We start from the raw sequence: 18,565 nt of genomic DNA, 5'->3' as shown, positions 1-18,565 counted from the left end.
TACTGTATCTCGGACAACGAACTCTTATGCAATATTGTGTAAGATATACGCCGTCTAAAAATATAATGGACCATAAAAATACAGCGTGTAAAGGCTAAAGATAATTAGACAGATTTCTGCATGAATTTTAGTGGACATTTTTCATAAGGTAGGTGCAGTCTAAGACAGACCGGCTACCTAAGAATATTTACTGTTCCATTATTGAACGAGTTAATTGTACATATATTAAGAAAAATTCCATTGGTGCACAGTCACCGGCTCTTTGAATGGAGACGAACAAAAGACGCTCGCGACGGCCCATCGACTAAATGGACTGACGACATCGTCATAAAGACTCCCAGTGGATGCTGATACGGCAATGTACTGGTGCACTGGAAGGTGGAGGATCTACTTCCAGAAATGGACCAATAATGAAACTAATGATGATGCACAGTAGACGCTCACAGCCTTAACGTTACTGGTTTAGTTATACCAGGGTTAAACCAGACAAAAGTCCCGTACGAACCCCGATTTTGAAGGGATGGTGATCATTCCTTGCAAATATTACACCCGATGTCATATGTGTAATGCATTTCCCATTTCAAAAGTTAGTCGTTTATCATATCATGTTAAAATATATAATTACGTAAGTAATACAGGCGAGGTTCTATTATCTATATTAAAATTCCAGTGTTAGGTTAAAGTTATTACCCCGTATTTTATAGTATAAATTCCTAATTTAATATGTCGGCAAATTATGGCAAAATACCTCATGAAATATCGTGAGCGATCGGCCTCTAGACCGGTTGTCGAAAGATCACTAGTTCACAAATGTCACTCAATATCAGCGGATAATTATCACGTTTAAAATCAATATTTAGTTTGCGCCCACGCACTCTCACCTTGCATGTTATTCAAATGGACCTTTTTAAATTTCTCTTTGGCAAACAAAAGTGACTTCCGTCACTATTCCTATCTCCTAATGTAAGATTTCATTGATTTTAGAAATTCTCTAATCATATGTTAAATCCATAAATAAAATGTTCCACGATATTGATGATTCATTTATTAGTATTAATAACTATAAATTGAGTGGAATAGAAGACCTTACAAACGTTGTGTATAAGAAAAAACCTGGCGATTAAAAAGAGTGGCGGAGAGTTTATTGCCAGTTGTTCTCTTCCGTTCTACGCCCTTGATTTGAGAACTGGCAGTAAATAATGTTACTTGAGTAAATGATTTTTGAATTTGAATTGGCTTATTTCTGCTGGACCGCAAATCCAAGAAAGCTTGACGTTGAGCTTTTTATTTCAATAAGTCACTGTATGACGTCACTGTCTAATTATTCTCTTGATCTTGAAGGTGATTTCTTAGTACAATTGTAATTATACAAATTTAAATAATTAGTTTCTAACCGCAAACAAAGTGCCATAAATATTCAAGATACGTCGATCGACCGGAAGGAGATTTAATTAAGCGTTTTGTCCTCACAAGCCTTTACACCCAAGCCGTCTATGGAACACGTCTTAATTGATTCAAGTGTATGAACAAGGGCGGATCCAGCCTGATTATGGGGTCATGACCGGGGGCTAATTTATATGTATCGAGTTCTTGTTTCAGTGAAACAAAATATATGTATCACCATACCCTTCTTTTTTTAAAGAACAGGGGACAAACGGGCAGCAGGCTCACCTGATACTGCCCAATGTCAATTCCAAACGGCTCGCGAGTGCGTTGCCGACCTTTTAAAACCCTTTGGTGTTTTAAAGTAATATTACTGTCATACCCTCAAAACAAGAATGACAATTATTTACATTTATTAATAAATAGTTGTAACTTATGATGTATGAAGTTTTGTGGGAAAATATATAAAAATTATTATTATTATTATATTGTTATAGAAAATTATCTAAATACTTCTTTGCTTTGCGTACCAAATAATATTTTGAGATTTGTTTTAAGTAAATCAAATAATAAAGGAACTATGACTAACCAAAAGCTCAAACTCAATTTACGAACATGACCTACGTCATAATAAATTTGCACACAATGACAAAAGAGACAAACATACAAATTAGCCGAGACAATAAAGAATAACTTAGTTTTATTTACGTTTGTTTTGGTACAATTTTGGCAAAACAATAAAGGCTTTCTCATACGGATTCGCAATGATTCAATGTTATAGTTGACCAATATTTTTGTAAAGTGAAATATTGAAAGAAAACTTTATAACACATAATAAAAAAGCATGCACAGTCAAATTAGAAAGTGTACTAGGATTCAGTGTGTAGTAGTAGTTTCATCTATTTGACATTGACATTTGATTGTAGGTACTCAACGTAATTAATTCTGCACTCTTGAGATGTTGCTTAAGATTAGATTGTTAGTAATATATGTTACAGAGTTTGTCGTTTCGGAGGGCAAGACACATTTGAAGTCGCAGTGCCAGCGTTGTGAGTCAGTAAAATTGGTGGAGGTTCTCCGCTAACGGTTCTATGCTAAGGGGTATATTAGTAGATTTAACTATCCCGAGAGTCTTTGCAATGACACCGACCTTGTGATGTAAGCTTCTCAGGTAACTCTGTAAAGGAAAGAAAAGGGCAAAAGATACATAAAAGTTTTCTATAAACTTATTATATTCTATATTCTTCACACTCGCGAGCCCTCTAGCATCGAGAGGGTCCATGAGCGGCGGTATCACTTAACATTCGGTGAGCCTCCTGCCCGTTTGCCCCATGTTCTATAAAAAAAACAGTCGTTTGAAGGTCTATTATATTCTGCGACGTGTTTAGAAGGCCCTTAAATGTGAATCACTTTTATTTTGTTTTATTAATGGTCATAAAATCCAAGCAAAGAGTATCATGTTTTCAGCATAATCCTTATATAATTAATAACTTCTTAGCTTTACCTTCATTTTCCAAACTCCAAGAAGCATATTTTTAATCTTTTTTAAAACCAAAACATTGTAGTAATGAAACTTTAGGTATATTGAATATAATGTTCTGGGTGAATTCAAACTGTATTCCTAGAATAAAGCTGCATGGGTATGCTTTAACGTAAGCAAGTAAACAGTTAGTAAATAACAATTATGATAACTGTTACTAGGGAATAGAACCATATGTAAGGATATCACATTGAATGATGACTGATGAGTTACACTCCATTAGTGAACGACTCACTGAACGGTGACGTGTTTTGTTTAATTGATACCACTCCCAGCTTTCTATTCAATTGATGTTTAAATGGCGAAAACTGGGGACACAAATGAAGTTTTAAATTATGTATGATTCTTTATATGTATGGATGGCGATTTATTTTACAATTGATTTTAAAAGTTAATATTAATTTTATTGTTCGATTAAATGAGTGCCGAAATAAATTCCCAAAATGTGTACTTTAATAAAGAATAAACATTAATACACGACTTACATTTTTTAATCGTACAACTAAATATGAACTTTCATTTAGACATCTTGTATCTAATTTTATTTTTTTAGTAATTTATCAGCTATAAAGTATTAAGTACAATAACAGGATCGTAGCGCTCCACTTAACATGTGTAAAGTGACCATCCCAATCGTAATCCTATACCAGGTCGACGACTTATTAAAGTAACCCATTCATAGTTTTTGTATGTGATACCATGCCACATAACATTTATATATATGTATACTTCATAGACGCATCTCATGTTAAAAATCTTCTATTGCCTACGTTAATATAACGATTTCATTGTATAAAAATATATTCCCTTTGGAGTAGTCTCTCGGGTCGTAGGGTTCAAGTGCACAGACGCTGATCAAAGATTGAAGTTGACACCTGGTACATCGTACCAGTGACCACAGATCTGGCGCTTCCCTCGCTCAACGAATAGGTATCACAATACAGTAAGGAAATGCTACCAGCGTTAAGGTTCATTACCACAGGGACCATACTTTTAAATTTTTTTTTATACATGTTCCTAGAATTTGATGGAGAAAGTGGAAGTGGAAGGTGGAAGGCACTAGACCGCGCGACAGGTCCCTACACGTTGGACTGATCAGATTACGTCTGCCTTAGGAGAATCGCTGAATCAGTGCAGCAGGATGACCTCCAATAGGCAACGATGGCGGAACGTCGTGATGTGCATCACATCTGCGCCTTCTACCACATAGCGATCATGACCGCACTGTCAAGAGCGTACCGAATAAGAAGAATTTGAACCAAATCCAAAGTGGTCGCAGCAAATAAAAACTGGTGCCTCGTTGATCAGTAGCGTCAATAATATAACAATTCTATAGAGGTTAGAATAAGGCAGCATACAATCGTTTAATTTCACTTTTATTATATATAAATTCTTACATCAGTCAGACACCTACGTAAATGAAAACTGGCGTTTCTATGAGCTCTTGAAATACTCAAATCGGAAGTGATACTGAAGTGGCATTGTAATATGTGTGTGTTAATGTCAAGGGCCCGATTTGCGTGAAAGTTCGACCTCAATGACCTGCGAACTATTTCTGCTAGACTTTCATATTGTAAGCTTATGATTGGAAAAGCTTGCCCGTATTTTTGAAGCGAAATAAAGTTGTGATTGGAACGTAGTTTTATAAAAATACTGGCAAAATTTAAAGTGACATAAAATTTTCTTTCTTGGCAAAGTGTTGTTGAGTTTTCAGTAAAAAAAGTTTAATCTTGAATAATCAGTTTCTTACTTCAACCGGTTTTATTAAAACAAACCTAAAATTAATGTTCCGAAATTGATATTAAGAGGTTATAAATTTATATCGCCAAAACCGTTTTCACGCGAATTTCGGTGCCTACTACCTACCATAACTAATGTTTTCTTCAGGAAACGAACTCCCAGCGCCATGTGCGTCACTGAGCCATATGAATCATTTTGTTTAATTATATTTTATTACCGACATACAAACTTAAATTAGTAATGATATAAATTTTCTATTTTTAAAATATTATTTATAAAATTTCAAAAGTTTTGTTGATGTGGCGGTGTATCCTCATTAGTTATTGTAATGACAACAGATGAGAATATATGTTCAAAACAGAAAACAAGATTGCGAAGCGCCATAGTCTTCGAACAAAAGATATTAGCATTTGTGAAACAGACGTATTTCCATACTTTCGCTTTCAAAATATTTCAAAAACATACATGATTTAAAATCCACGTTTAAGGCCTTTACATACGGACTACAAAGCATATATTCTTTGTACAACCGCTCTTATAATATATATTTTTTTTAATAATAGTCCTTTACTGACATAGTGTCATTATAAAGAATTTATATGTATTTATTATTTTTTATACGGCTGGCATACTGTGGTTATCCATTAATAAATATCAATCATATAAATAATGGCTAATTAACTATTTCTTCATACATATAAGTATTAGGTTTAATTTGGGAATCGAGATTTATAATATTCAATTAAGATTATGTTCTTGATCAGTAAAAGTTTTTTTTTTAATTTAATTCAATACTCTACATTTGTTTATGTATACTGTTTATTGCAGTGCTGGAAGCGGACCTTATAAGTGAAAGGGTTATGCTTGCGACTAAAATACAGTAAGAATAAAATAAAATTCCAACATTTCAAACAAATGAAAATATTTATAGGCAGATCTTTAAAAGGCTGGTTTGCTAACATATTACAGTAAATATAAAATTGGTGTAGAAAGGCATGGGACTGAAAATAATTAAGAAATATTTTTAGAATTATAGGCTTTTTTATAAAATAGAGTATTCACTAAATTTTATCTGTCACAGAAGTTTCATGTTTATTATTATAAATATGGTGTTTCGGCTAGCTTACATTAATTTTAGAACCATTTTCTATAAGATACTTCACAATTCTAAATCCAGTCTGTTGTAGCGTAGTCACTTGTGAATAAATACCCTAAATCAATAATTACAATAAAAGAACGCCTACTCGCGAAACCGTGGGAAATGTAAAATTTCGTCAATATTTACAATATAATTGACAAGTCTTTTATACCAATAAAGCGTTTTGAAATTTTTATACGACTATTTAACAAGGAACGTGGTGAAAATCCTACTTTCCAATAGCAATTATAATTAAAAGTTAAACACGACCAAGTCTTTGACTAGTATTTAAATAAATAGATCTAATAATATTATATAACTCATTGGCGCCACATTATTTTATTGCGCCCGTTAAATGTTTGTTAAATTAATGGTAAAAAATATTCTTTTTCTTGCGTAGTCTACACTAATACGTGGGTAACACTGAAATGTTTAGAACTGGCCAGTTAGAAACATTGCTAATGAAAACTTTTTTTAAATTTCAATTTTAGAACTCTTTTTTAAACTAATGTTGTATATTGCATTCATTTGTCATTTGTTTTTGTAAATTGGCGACAAATCTAAAACTATTGTTATTCGTGAAAATGAACCTAATGCGAGAAGATTTAAAAATGTTAGATAAGTTTAACGGCGTTGACTGAAATGGGATAAACTTTCCAATATAGACCATATATTGTTTTTACTTATTTAATAACCAAAAAGTACCCAAAAACCGAATCAAAGCACCCACTTTCCACGTGGTCTTGTCTGCCCCACCCCTAGAGTGTATATAAAAAATCGGAGGCTCGGAGAAAGAGCAGTTCCCACCCATAGCTTCGTCTTTTTACCCCCACGTCTAGCCTAATGGTAGGGGAGCCCACGATGCTAAATGGGGATTTACTCGAGCGTCGTGGAGACCTATTGGGTTGCAAAGCTTAGATGATAAGAAGAAAAAAATGTTATATGATATATACCTTTTCATCGGTGGGGAAAGCGGCTATAGATGTTTAAATATGTAAAAAAAACTGTTGCATGGACATACTCGAGCGCGTCAGATATTGATAGCATCAATGTCCTACGTATTTTTAATAATGTACGTATGTTAATCTGATCATTTGCATGATGGGGGTGGTTGTACGTAAGGGTTAAAAATGAAAAAAAAAAAATTTAATCGAGCGCGTCAGGTTTTCTAAGGGGGTGTTAAGTGCACCAAAAAAAAGCTCTCATTCAATAATCTGACGATTTCGAGCTGACGCAAACTCGCAGCCATTATTATAATGTGCAAAAAAAAATCGCCATTTTGAAATACTCGAGCGCGTCAGATTAAGATATATATGGTTCAGATTTATATTCTAAACGTACTGTCTCATAATCTGACGATTATCTAGAGGGATTTGCCTGATCTGACAAAAAAAATATTAGAAAAACGGTTCACCCTAAAGGCCATGCCTGCAACTCCATTCCTGGGCGCTTAAAATTGTACTTATGAGCTCGCTGAGTTCAAAGAAATAATATTTCTATGCGTTTGAGTTCTCCCAGCTCGAAAGTCTGATAGAAGTTTCATAGAACACTATTTTTGAAATTTTCAAACCCCAATAACTTTTGAATGGATCAAGCAATTTTCCCGCGGTTGACGGCGATCGACGCATTTTTTAAGCTCTAATTATTTAATTTCATCAAAAACGATAATCCGATATGAAATGTCGAAGTTATGTGATAGAAACACTTTTTTCGGTTTTCTTTCGTTCACGATATCTCTCGAACGAATCAACCGGTTTTGACCAGTTTGGTGGCGTTCGACGTCGTTTTTCAAGCTTAAAGATGGATTAGTTTTTTGAAGTTGATGGATAAAGCCGTTTAAAAGTTATTGCAAAAAAACACTATCAAAAAAACAAATTGTTATTTTTTTAGATTTTTCAAAATTTCTCAAAATCTATCGGTCCCCATCGGTTCAAATTCACATGAAATCTAATTTTGAGGGAAACGCGGAGAAGGAAATGTAGGCATCACGCAGCTGCACGCGTTTATCGCACGAACTTTATCGACGAAATTTTATGACGATTTCGGCTTGCGGAAATCGTCAGATTATATATTTTTCAATATTCTTGAATTATTTCATTCAAAATTAAAAAAAAATTAGCTACGCTCGAGAATGTCAAGATGACGTTTTTTTTTACAACTTTGCTGCCCTCCCCTCTCTTTACGTCACTCTCAAATTGTCAGATTAGTGGAATATACACTTTTTAGGATGTGATTAACTCACACTACCTTAATCTGACGCGCTCGAGAATGTCTGATGATCAATTTTTTTTTACTAATCTGATCCTGTATCCTTCACGGGTGGCCTTATATATGGGCCTCATATTTGGTGGAGGTACTTAACCGGGTACAAGGTATCCCCTGTATATTAATCTGCCACGCTTGAGTAAATCCCGAAATCCCCTCTTGGGCTCCCCTACTATAAGCCGTTACGGCTTGCATAATGCCTGTGCTTTGATACGCAAGGGTGGAGGCTGCATTTCCCGTAGCGCCGGAGATGTCCAAAAAACCAATTATTATCTAGTTCGGTTAGGTTAGGTTAGTATATTAATATTTAAAAAAAAAACTGTTTCTGTTGCGTGTTGGAAGTTTTAAAACTTTACAGTTCAAATATTAGAAAATTATCAATAATATTATTATATATATATTCAGGATGGCTATATATTAAAAATCATCAGCATTACCAGCAAACGCAGGTAAAACCACATACAAATCCCTAGTTATACTTTCTATATGCCCTACAACCTGTTTCACCTTGAGTTTGATACCCATATCATGACCACGATAAAATAGCAACTTTACGCTTCCAAAATTGTACCTTCAGGTGTTAAAACATCAACCCTCTAATCAAACAACTCTCAACCTTGGCTACTCCTTGGATTAAGCCTTAGATCCTGTCCAGTTTTCGTGCCAGTCAGCCACTGTTACAAAACGTTTGAAAGTGAGGACATTTGATGGTATTCCAAGGTTGTATTACAATTAGTTGACTTGTTCATGCGCACGATTCGATTTCAATTAAGCTTTATGCTCACACTCTTATTCGGCTTTGTCTCTAGGAGATAGTACGCACCTCGAGATTAAAGCAAGTATTACTTTAAATGTGCATTGTAAATACTAATTTATAAAGTCGCTATTACAAATCACGATCATTTAAATTTTAAGGTAATAAAAATGATTATCATGTTGGCTATTCTTAGTTTTATTTATAAGTTCTTTAACAATGTGTACGTAAATTATACATGAAAATCATTAAGACGTCCCAAATTTTACACACATACACATGAATTATGTAGAACGTAAAGTAAAAAATTAAACGAGCAACCATTATAACTAAAAAAGTGATAAAAACTAGAACTAAATTAAAAATTAAAATATAATTAAGGGCATGATAAACAAAGTTACGGTAAGTTGGAAGGCTATTGTGAAACAAGCTACGCTCGCGAGCCCCACCCCTCACGACACACATGGAGCCGGAACTGCTCAGTACAGTGGTGACAGAACTCTTTCCTAAACGTGACGCCTCGAGCACCCCACATGATACGACTTTGGACCACGGAGAAATAGTGTCTGAAGTGTCTCCTTCGGAGCTTAAGACGGCAATAGCACGCATGTCCTCTAAGAAGACCGCACCCGGCCCCGATGGCATGCACGGACGAGTGTTGGCTCTGGCCCTCGACGCTGGTCTTGACATGCGCTTTCGAAACCTCCTCACGGAATGTCTTAAAAGGGGCCTTTTTCCGTCGACATGGAAGACAGGTCTGTTAGTTCTTCTAAAAAAGGGTGGAAAACCTCCGGAGTCACCATCGGCGTATCGTCCTATAGTTCTTCTAGATGAAGCCGGTAAGCTTTTCGAGCGTATCATTGCCGGCCGAATTTATAACCATTTGGAAACTATAGGACCGAACATACATGAGGCTCAATTCGGTTTCCGAAAAAACAGGTCAACGATCGATGCAATTGCGCAACTGCGAGGAGTGTGCAAGGAACAGGTGTCACGGGGCAGAGTAGTTCTAGCGGTGTCGTTAGACATTGCGAACGCCTTCAATTCCTTGCCCTGGGACTGTATCCTAGATGGCCTGCGCCACCACGGCTTACCGGCCCATATAAGAAGATGTGTAGCATCGTACCTTAACGGCCGTCGTGTCATCTTCCCGAAACAAAATAGCATAGGGAGCCACCTCATCAAGTGCGGCGTTCCACAAGGTTCGGTTCTTGGCCCCCTCCTTTGGAACATAGGTTACGATAGAGTGCTGCGAGGGGAACTGGTTCCGGGAGTGTCAACGATATGCTATGCAGACGACACCCTCGTGGTCGCTATTGGACAAGATTTTAAGGAGGCGCGCCTTCGAGCGACAGCTGGAGTAGCTCGGGTGGTTTCTGAAATCAAAAAGATCGGCCTCGAGGTCGCCCTTCAGAAATCAGAAGCTATATGCTTCTACGGACACAGAAAAGCTCCACCCCAAGGCGCAGACATAATTGTCAGTGGAGTAGTCATCCGGGTTGGTACCACGCTTAAATACCTAGGGCTGATTCTCGACCCACGGTGGACTTTCAGACCACATTTCGCAGCACTTGCCCCTAAGCTCACCGCCACCGCAAACATGCTCTCGCGCATAATGCCGAACCTCGGCGGGCCGAATGGGGGGTGTCGCCACCTTTACGCAAATGCGATCCGGGCGAAAGCACTCTACGGGTGCCCAATATGGGCCGACAAACTTACCAGGCACAATCGCACGATTCTCAGGCAGTCGCAGCGAGTGATCGCAGCCAGGGTTGCGAGGGCGTACCGCACTGTGTCCTATGACGCAGTGTGTGTCATAGCCGGTACCGCACCCTGGCATCTCGACGCGGTTGCTTTTAGCGAAGTATATTGGCGGAGAGCCGAAACCAGGGAAAGAGGAAGCAACCCCACACTGGAAGAAATAAACGCTTGGCGAGCCCTGGAAGCCCAAGAAATGCTAGCAGAGTGGGAAAAGGAGCTGGCGGGAGCGACTGCCGGTAAATATACTATAGAAGCCCTCAGACCCCTGCTCCAACACTGGGTAAGGAGGCGCTGGGGCCAGCTCAGCTATCGTCTTGTGCAGATCCTGTCCGGACACGGATGTTTCGGTAGTTATCTGCACAGAGTAGTAGGGTGTGAAGAGGCACCAACCTGCCACCACTGTGTCGGAGACAGCCCGGATGACGCCCAGCATACGCTGAGAGACTGCCCAGCATGGGACGTGGAAAGGGGACCGTTGCTGGATGCACTCCAGGGCGAGGACGCAACACTTCCAAATGTATTGAAGGTTTTAGTGAGCGCGAGAAATGACGGCCCGTGGAAAATATTTTATAATTTCTGCGAGGCGGTCATGAAAATAAAAGAAGAGGCGGAAAGGACCAGGGAGCTTTGTCCCGATGCCCATCCGCGACGGCGAAGAAAACCGCAGGCCCGTCGCATAAACGCGCGACGCGCTCACCAAATTCTCGCCGCCTAAAAAGTGCCTAAGCGGGGAGCAGGGGTCCATGCGTCTAAAAGAAGGGATGATGACCCATCCCTGCAAGTACTGGACCCGATCTCCCCTAGCTATTTGTAAATGCGTATGGCCCGGTCTGTGAAAGATGCTTGCTGTGTCAAGCATCCTCACAAATCAACAATGGGCGGGAAGAGGCGGACGCAACCGCCGCATCGCGTGTTGGGAAGCGGATAAGGCTCTGCTGTTACCGCATCCCGCATAAGGCGATTGTTGGTGGCACCTTGGGGTTTTAGTGGGTATGCACAATGGCGAGTCCCACATAATCCTTCTGCACCAAGCAGTCGCGCCGCGGAAGGGTATGCGCAAAGCATTTCCCCAAGTAAAAAAAAAAAAAAAGCTATTGTGAAATATATCAATATTAGAATATTATATAAAGAGAATTAACAAACCAAGAACGCCGAATTCTCTACGTACCTCTACCGTATACCGGATAACGTCGAGGAGTTATTTGACGAGTTATATAACGCTGAATTAAATACGTACTAAATTCAATGACAACACAAGGCAGTTCTTGCCGCGCACCACCACCTTGTGGAACCAGCTGCCCACTGAAGTATTTCCGAACCAATTCGACTTAAGGTCCTTCAAGAAAAGAGCGTGCAAATTCTTAAAAGGCCGGCAATGCACTCGCGAGCCCTCTAGCATCGAGAGTGTCATCATCAGTTGAGCCTTCTGCCCGTTTGCCCCCTGTTCTATAAAAAAACACACACAGACACATGCAGATAGGTATTATAATTTTAAATGAAATTTCAAATTTATGATAACTCAGTGGGGCTTCCTTGTTAGGACTGGACCTCAGATTTTTGTTTCAGGATCATTTGTCAATCTAATAGGAAAGAAGGTGATCAGATTTCTATGCCTAACACACGCCATCAACTTTTTGGGTCTAAGGAAAGTCGGTTTTCTCATGATGTTTTCCTTCACCTTTCGAGCGAAGTTTAAATGCGCACATAGACAGATAGTCCATTGGTACACAGCCGGGATCAAACCTGCGACCTTATGAATGAGAGTCGCATGCTGAGGCCACTAACACTGATCTTGTAAATACTGGTTTAAAAGGACAATATTAACATATATTACATTTTCTCTTAATCGAGGCTGTAATCAAAAGATATGACGTCATTAATTTACGTCATTTCTGTATGTGATTAATCGCAAGCGATTTATAATCGATAACTTAAGATTGCATGTTACTCATCGGCGATTGTTTAATTTTCATTGTGATAATATTTAAATACAAATTTTTATTTAAACAAGTAAACTATTGTTAACTAAAGGTCAAACAGGAAACGATATTTGATTCATTAATTAATAATTTTTCATTTAAACTTTAAACGTAGGATATAAAACCGTGGGTGGTTGAGTCGGGTAGGCCTTGTTGGTATATGGTGTCCTGGATTTGTTTCAGGTACATACCAGTACCTGAAAAAAATCCAGGACGTTCTAGAGACAAAAGTACCCAAAATCGACGAGCATACTCGTTATGAAGTGCATGAAGCGCCCTCTCTGGTCTCTCCTGAGCTAAGTCAGGAACGTAGGAAGCGAATATATATACGTATATATATATATATATATATATATATATATATATATATCGAACTCAAGGCCTAGTTACATGATGTTAAAAATTTAAAGGAAAATGTATTAAATAAACTATATATTTATATTTTACATATCTCGCTAGTTTTAATTATAGACTGGTTTTAATTAGAAATGCGTACAAATATATAATTATATATATAGAAGAAAACTTAACAAAACATTAGTGTTACATTCTGAGTTGCACATTTACATAACCAGGTTAAGTTGATCGTAATGTAAAAAGAAATTTCAATAATTTACTGAATATACAGAGTTCAACATAAACTGGACTGTAAAGGGAACAGAATTATGGAAATTTGTCTTTATTTAATGTTACAATAATAATACACACAATTTTCATTATAATGACATACCATCTCAATAATGTGTAATATATTGCTTGCTAACTGCGCAATTTATCTTGCAATTGTTTTAAATTTTGAAAATTAATAAATTTATGTTTTATTTGAACTGAAGTGGACAACCTGTCCTAGCCTCATCGCTATAACTTCTATACCACGTTTACAAGAAATAAAACTATATTTTTTACTCTATGTTAAAGTTAATTATTGAATTAAGAATAACAATAAACGGTCATCAATGTTTTCTCTATCAACTTAATGCCCTTAATAAAAATACCCCCCACATTTATCATAATAAGACCCTTCAAGGCTTGCAAACGGCTGTACGATCTTTGCAAGTATCAAGGTAGATATATAGTATTTACAAAAAATCACGCCATTGTCTTACAGCATTATTGCCATTTCAAATATCGAACGTTTTAAGCCCGGAAGTTGTCCGGTCAGTTGCTTGGATACCATTGCAGTCAACACTATATTAGGTATAGTTAATATCATTTTACTTGACCGGGCCACAACCTTGGCCACTTTAGTCGCTGTAAAGTAAACTGTAGTAGTAATAGACAAAAGGAATATGTTTGGACATAATTAGCTCTCCGAAATCTTACTTTGGCCTTGTTTGGAACAATTTTTCACAATTATTTTGTCATATTCGCAATATCTGTTATTTACCTGTTTTCACTGAATAAAAATAATAAAACATTATCAGGTGAAGGAGGAATGTGTAAGGTCGTTTGTTATCAATATTGATAACTGATAGCCGTTATCACAGTAGTACATTAGTGCATTAATTATATGAATTAAGTGTTACCATTCAGATTTGCTAAGATTACAAGTAAAAAACACAGTAAGTACGCGAATTATAAACCAAACTTATTAACAGTAATACAATTTTAAACCTTTTTTCAAATTTTATAAAACATATAAATTTGATGACGTAACTAGCTAAATTTTGTTTTATGTTACAGGAAACAAACAATCAGGAGGCTGATGTTAAGTGATACTGCCGCCCATGGATATTCACTTTGCCAGAAGGCTCCAAGTGCGTTGCCGGCCTTTCGAGAATTGGTACGCCCTTTTTAGGAAATAAAGTCGAATTGGTTCGGAAATACTTGAAAAGCAGCTGGTTCCAATACTGGTGCATAGTCAAATTCTTTTTTTTTTTTTGATGAAAAGGAATATGACTCCAAATCCAAAGATGCCGTCTACTACCAATCGTACTAATTTTATTCTCAAAAGTTATAAGAATTAACTCCAACACACCTATTGAACTCTCATTGTTACGCGACCACATAATCGCTGGTCATTGAACCTGTAATATTGGTTCAATTTATTTTAGTGCTTGCATTCAGGTCAGGTTCTAGCCGATGTTACAGTCACTTCAGTAAATGTGGCGAAACTTTAACTCTCCCATTTGTAAACAATTAAGTTCCGTTAGTTTTTCAATTGTTATAGAAATTATTACACAACCCTTAAAAACCTTACAAATGTCAAATAGTATTTCAGTTTAACTGTTTTTTAATTCTTAGTTTTAGTAATTCAGGCATTAACTCGAATTTTGTTAATAAGTCGTAGTCACTAAACAGTTTTGTCGATCGCTAATCCCGTAACCCGAAACCAATTTTAATTACGATAACAAAGTATTGTAAATATATATTGCGTCATTTATAGGTAAAAATGTAAAAAGCTTATCGTAGAAGAAACAAGTATTACAAAAAAATTCTAAAAAACTGTAAATGTTTTAGTTTATAAGCCTCCATAAAACGAGACATTTAGTAATCTTTTAAGTTTTTATGTTACACTACAACGTATAGATAACACAAGTGCGCTAATTTTTCGCTCAACTGGTTCCCTTTTACGGTTCAATGCTACTAGGTCATGACAAGATATAATATTGTATCACGTGAAATTGGGTTTTCAGCATTATGACCACTATATACTTACGGATAGTGGATATCAAAGTATCTCTCTTTGAAATCCTTAGCCCTCGGACGAAAAGACACATTAAGAGTTGTAGTTGCGAACGTCCCTAGCACTAAGGTCACGTGTCAAAACTTCGCATACATTTCTTTGTTTTGCGCAATTAAAGCAACATACAGAGGAATTGACGAGGCATCAGACGTAGAAGGGTTCACAATCGTAAACAACATGCAAAAATGTGTCAGGCCCATTGGGTGTTGTTTTTTTGTTATATGACAGAAGGCACACGGGCAGAAGGCTCATCTGATAAGTGATACCGCTGCCCATGGACACTCCTACTGCCAGAAGGCTCAAAGCAAGGCCTTTTAGGAATTCATACTCTTTTCTTCAAACCCTACCCGACTATTCAGAAACAACACATTGCTAAAAGTCTGTATTGATTTTAGACATCTGTTATTTCTAAATCTTTTCCTAAATAAATTTTACATAATCGGACTATAAAGCAGAAACTTAAAATTTTCAACAACCTACAAATTTTTGACAATCTACTAAATCCGTTTTGTATCGAAAAATTATTTTTGTCCTATCTGAATTTCGATGACGGATAAAGACATTATGCAAGTCAGTGCGGGCGTGCTCACTTAAATAACCGAAGGATTATCAGTCTGAATACAATTCGTCATAGTATTATTAGTAACAGACATACATTAAATTTATATTTAGACATAGATTACCGTGAATGCAGGTGTGGCAAAGGCAAGTCGTTTTTAAATCACACGCTTTAAGGGAGATCGAGAAATAATTCACGCTATTGGTTGATGTATTCGTTTAGTAGTTACATATCAGAACTTTAGATTGCAATTCTGACGCTATTTGTCTTGTGCAGATAACGCAGATTTTTATTTATTTATATTATCATTAGCACGTATACAGTGTGTAAACATTGTGAATATAGATATACAAATACATAGTGATCATATACTGGCACATTTGCAGTTATTGGAGCTTTTACCTTAGTAATTTGCAAAGAAGTTTTACTTCTGACATGTGTACTTTGTACCCACACTCTTTTTAAATTACTGCATCTATAAACAACATATTCTATGTCCGCGTGTGTAATACAATAAGTGATTTAAATACACTCGGTCGAATCGATTAGTGGCGAGTCGACCTTAATTGCATGCACTTCGGAACAATTCACCATGGACGCAAACCACTTCCTTAATACTGTATCTGTTTAAATTAAATCACCTTTTGCTAAAATTCCTTTATATAAATGTATATTCATATTTGCTAACGCTATCGACCAGGATTTTTTATACAACAAGGGGCGGGCTTCCCGATGTTAAGTGATACCACCGCCTATGGACACTCAATGCCTCACGAGTGCGTTGCCGGCCTTTATATGCTTGTAGTTTTCTGATGAAATTCAATAATGAAATCTTTAGTGTTGTATCGTTATTTGACGCATTTTTACTTTTAACATAAAATATGTATATACGTTACTGCGATACTAAACTCGCATTGAGCAGCTGTCTATCTACATACAAAAACTATTAATTCTGATCAACTAAAAGTTGTATTTAATAAGTTTATACTTAAATATATACTATACTTACTTAGTCTTAAGATATGTTAGATCTTAATGTTTCATAGTTCATACAAAAGTATAAAACTAAGAAAAAAATGTATTTTAAGAGGCAAAGATTGTCTATTTGTACGCTTGATTGAACATGCACATCTCTCTTCAGGCGGTAGCTCATGTCTGAGCGTTGTGGTCATTAACGAAAAATCTGGAGCGGACAATATGTTTCCACAGCTCCATATTACAGTAAGTATACAGTTTTGAAAACGATGACTGTCACTGGATATGTCTATCTGAACGGCCACGTCATGTTTTACCTTCTGTGTCTACCACGATCTTCTTTTGAAAGTTATCATTGCCTCTGCGCATTGTATGACATAATTCATTGTCGGCATATCGTAAACAGGTGAGTTGGTATGCTATATTAGGGCCACGGTATTTAAAAATTCGCCAGCAACTTATCTCAAAGGCATGAATCTCGAGCCAATTCGACTTAGGGTCGAGATTAGATTTGCTCAGTTCTGTCGCATTTAAAAACTGGGCGTTTTCAACGTATCGTGTATTTTGTGTTGATTCCTATTGACTCTAGTCAATTAATTAAGATGAGAAAGTACTCGCATCAACGATCATTGAGATTTATTTGACAGACGAGTGTTTATACAATTGGATAATAGGCCGCCGGACATCGTAAACTATTACAGTGTTTTGCAATAATATAGCTTTGTACCAATAATTCATTTATAAATGGAATATTTGCTACAAAATTAGTTAACATATTAATCTGTGTAACTATTCTAGGATATATCAAACTTTATCTTAATATTTCTGTTTCTATTTATTAAGTATGTTTCCTTATAAGTATATATATATATTTTATAATCAATTTGGTTGTTTAAAGGCTGCTATAAATTTAAACGTCAGGAACGATAGTAAAATAATATTTTAATAAATAAATATAAAATTTTGGGTCATGATCGCGTTATAATGTATAATATGGTTACTGAACTTGGGGGTTGTTAAAACGCGGAACCTTAGATATACCTACCAATATCTAAATCAAAAGGTTCCGCGTTTTAGCAATGAGGTTGATGCTACATAGTTGCTTTTGGCTACAACTATGGAACAGAGGTATAAGTATAAGGATAAACGTCTAAATCTAATACCAACAAAGACATAACTTGTAAAAATAGATTAAATTCCTTCCGTGGTAAGTTATTACGCAATGAGAAAACATACAACATCTTATGATCACATCAATATTACAAAGCTTTTAATATCCAGGACGAACTTATAGGGGTTCGAAAATTGCCTGAGCTGCTTCGAGAAAAGGGTACGGTCGTGCTGTTTATTTGCTCGACTTGGCTGACTACCTGCACTAAACTCCGTCATCAATATAATTATCACATTAGTGCTTAATGAAAACCGGCCTGTTAGATTTCTTCTTCTGTCTTTTACACGAAAAAAAATAGCATTTGTATTGTATTGTATTGTATTGTTGTGTTGTGTAGCATGTGAGGTGCCTGCTCACAATGGCAGATACGCAAATGCGTTATCGGCCTTTTAAATTATAATTGGCTCTTTTCTCGATATAAAAAGAACTGATTTTACGACATAATGCACTCTAATCGAATATGACACGCCGTATATAAATTAACAAAATGTTAATTTTACACTTTGGTAAATTAAGAAGTGATAAAAATTAACTGGTTTTTACACGAGTATGTTAAGGCTCTAATAAACAATCATTGAGCTTTATTTTCTAACATTAATTGTGGCTGATCAATA

General features: G+C 36.4%; 1 protein-coding gene across 5 annotated transcripts in view; it reads right to left on the bottom strand.

The window, feature by feature from the left end:
• LOC111000705 (inverted formin-2) overlaps positions 1–18,565 on the bottom strand; it is a 71,911-nt gene that overhangs the window by 31,469 nt on the left and 21,877 nt on the right. Inside the window, exon 3 of one of the 5 annotated variants that reach the window (XM_045631075.1) lies at positions 2,534–2,560. The exons of the other annotated variants lie outside the window; for them this stretch is intronic. The gene's annotated coding sequence lies outside the window, so the exon portion shown is untranslated. The remainder of the gene's footprint in view (positions 1–2,533; positions 2,561–18,565) is intronic. 5 annotated transcript variants of the gene reach the window in all.

This window comes from Pieris rapae, chromosome 14 (genome assembly GCF_905147795.1).
Source record: "Pieris rapae chromosome 14, ilPieRapa1.1, whole genome shotgun sequence".
Taxonomy (NCBI): Eukaryota; Metazoa; Arthropoda; class Insecta; order Lepidoptera; family Pieridae; genus Pieris; species Pieris rapae.
The sequence above is the reverse complement of the archived record's forward strand: the minus strand, read 5'-3'. Positions and strand labels throughout refer to the sequence as shown.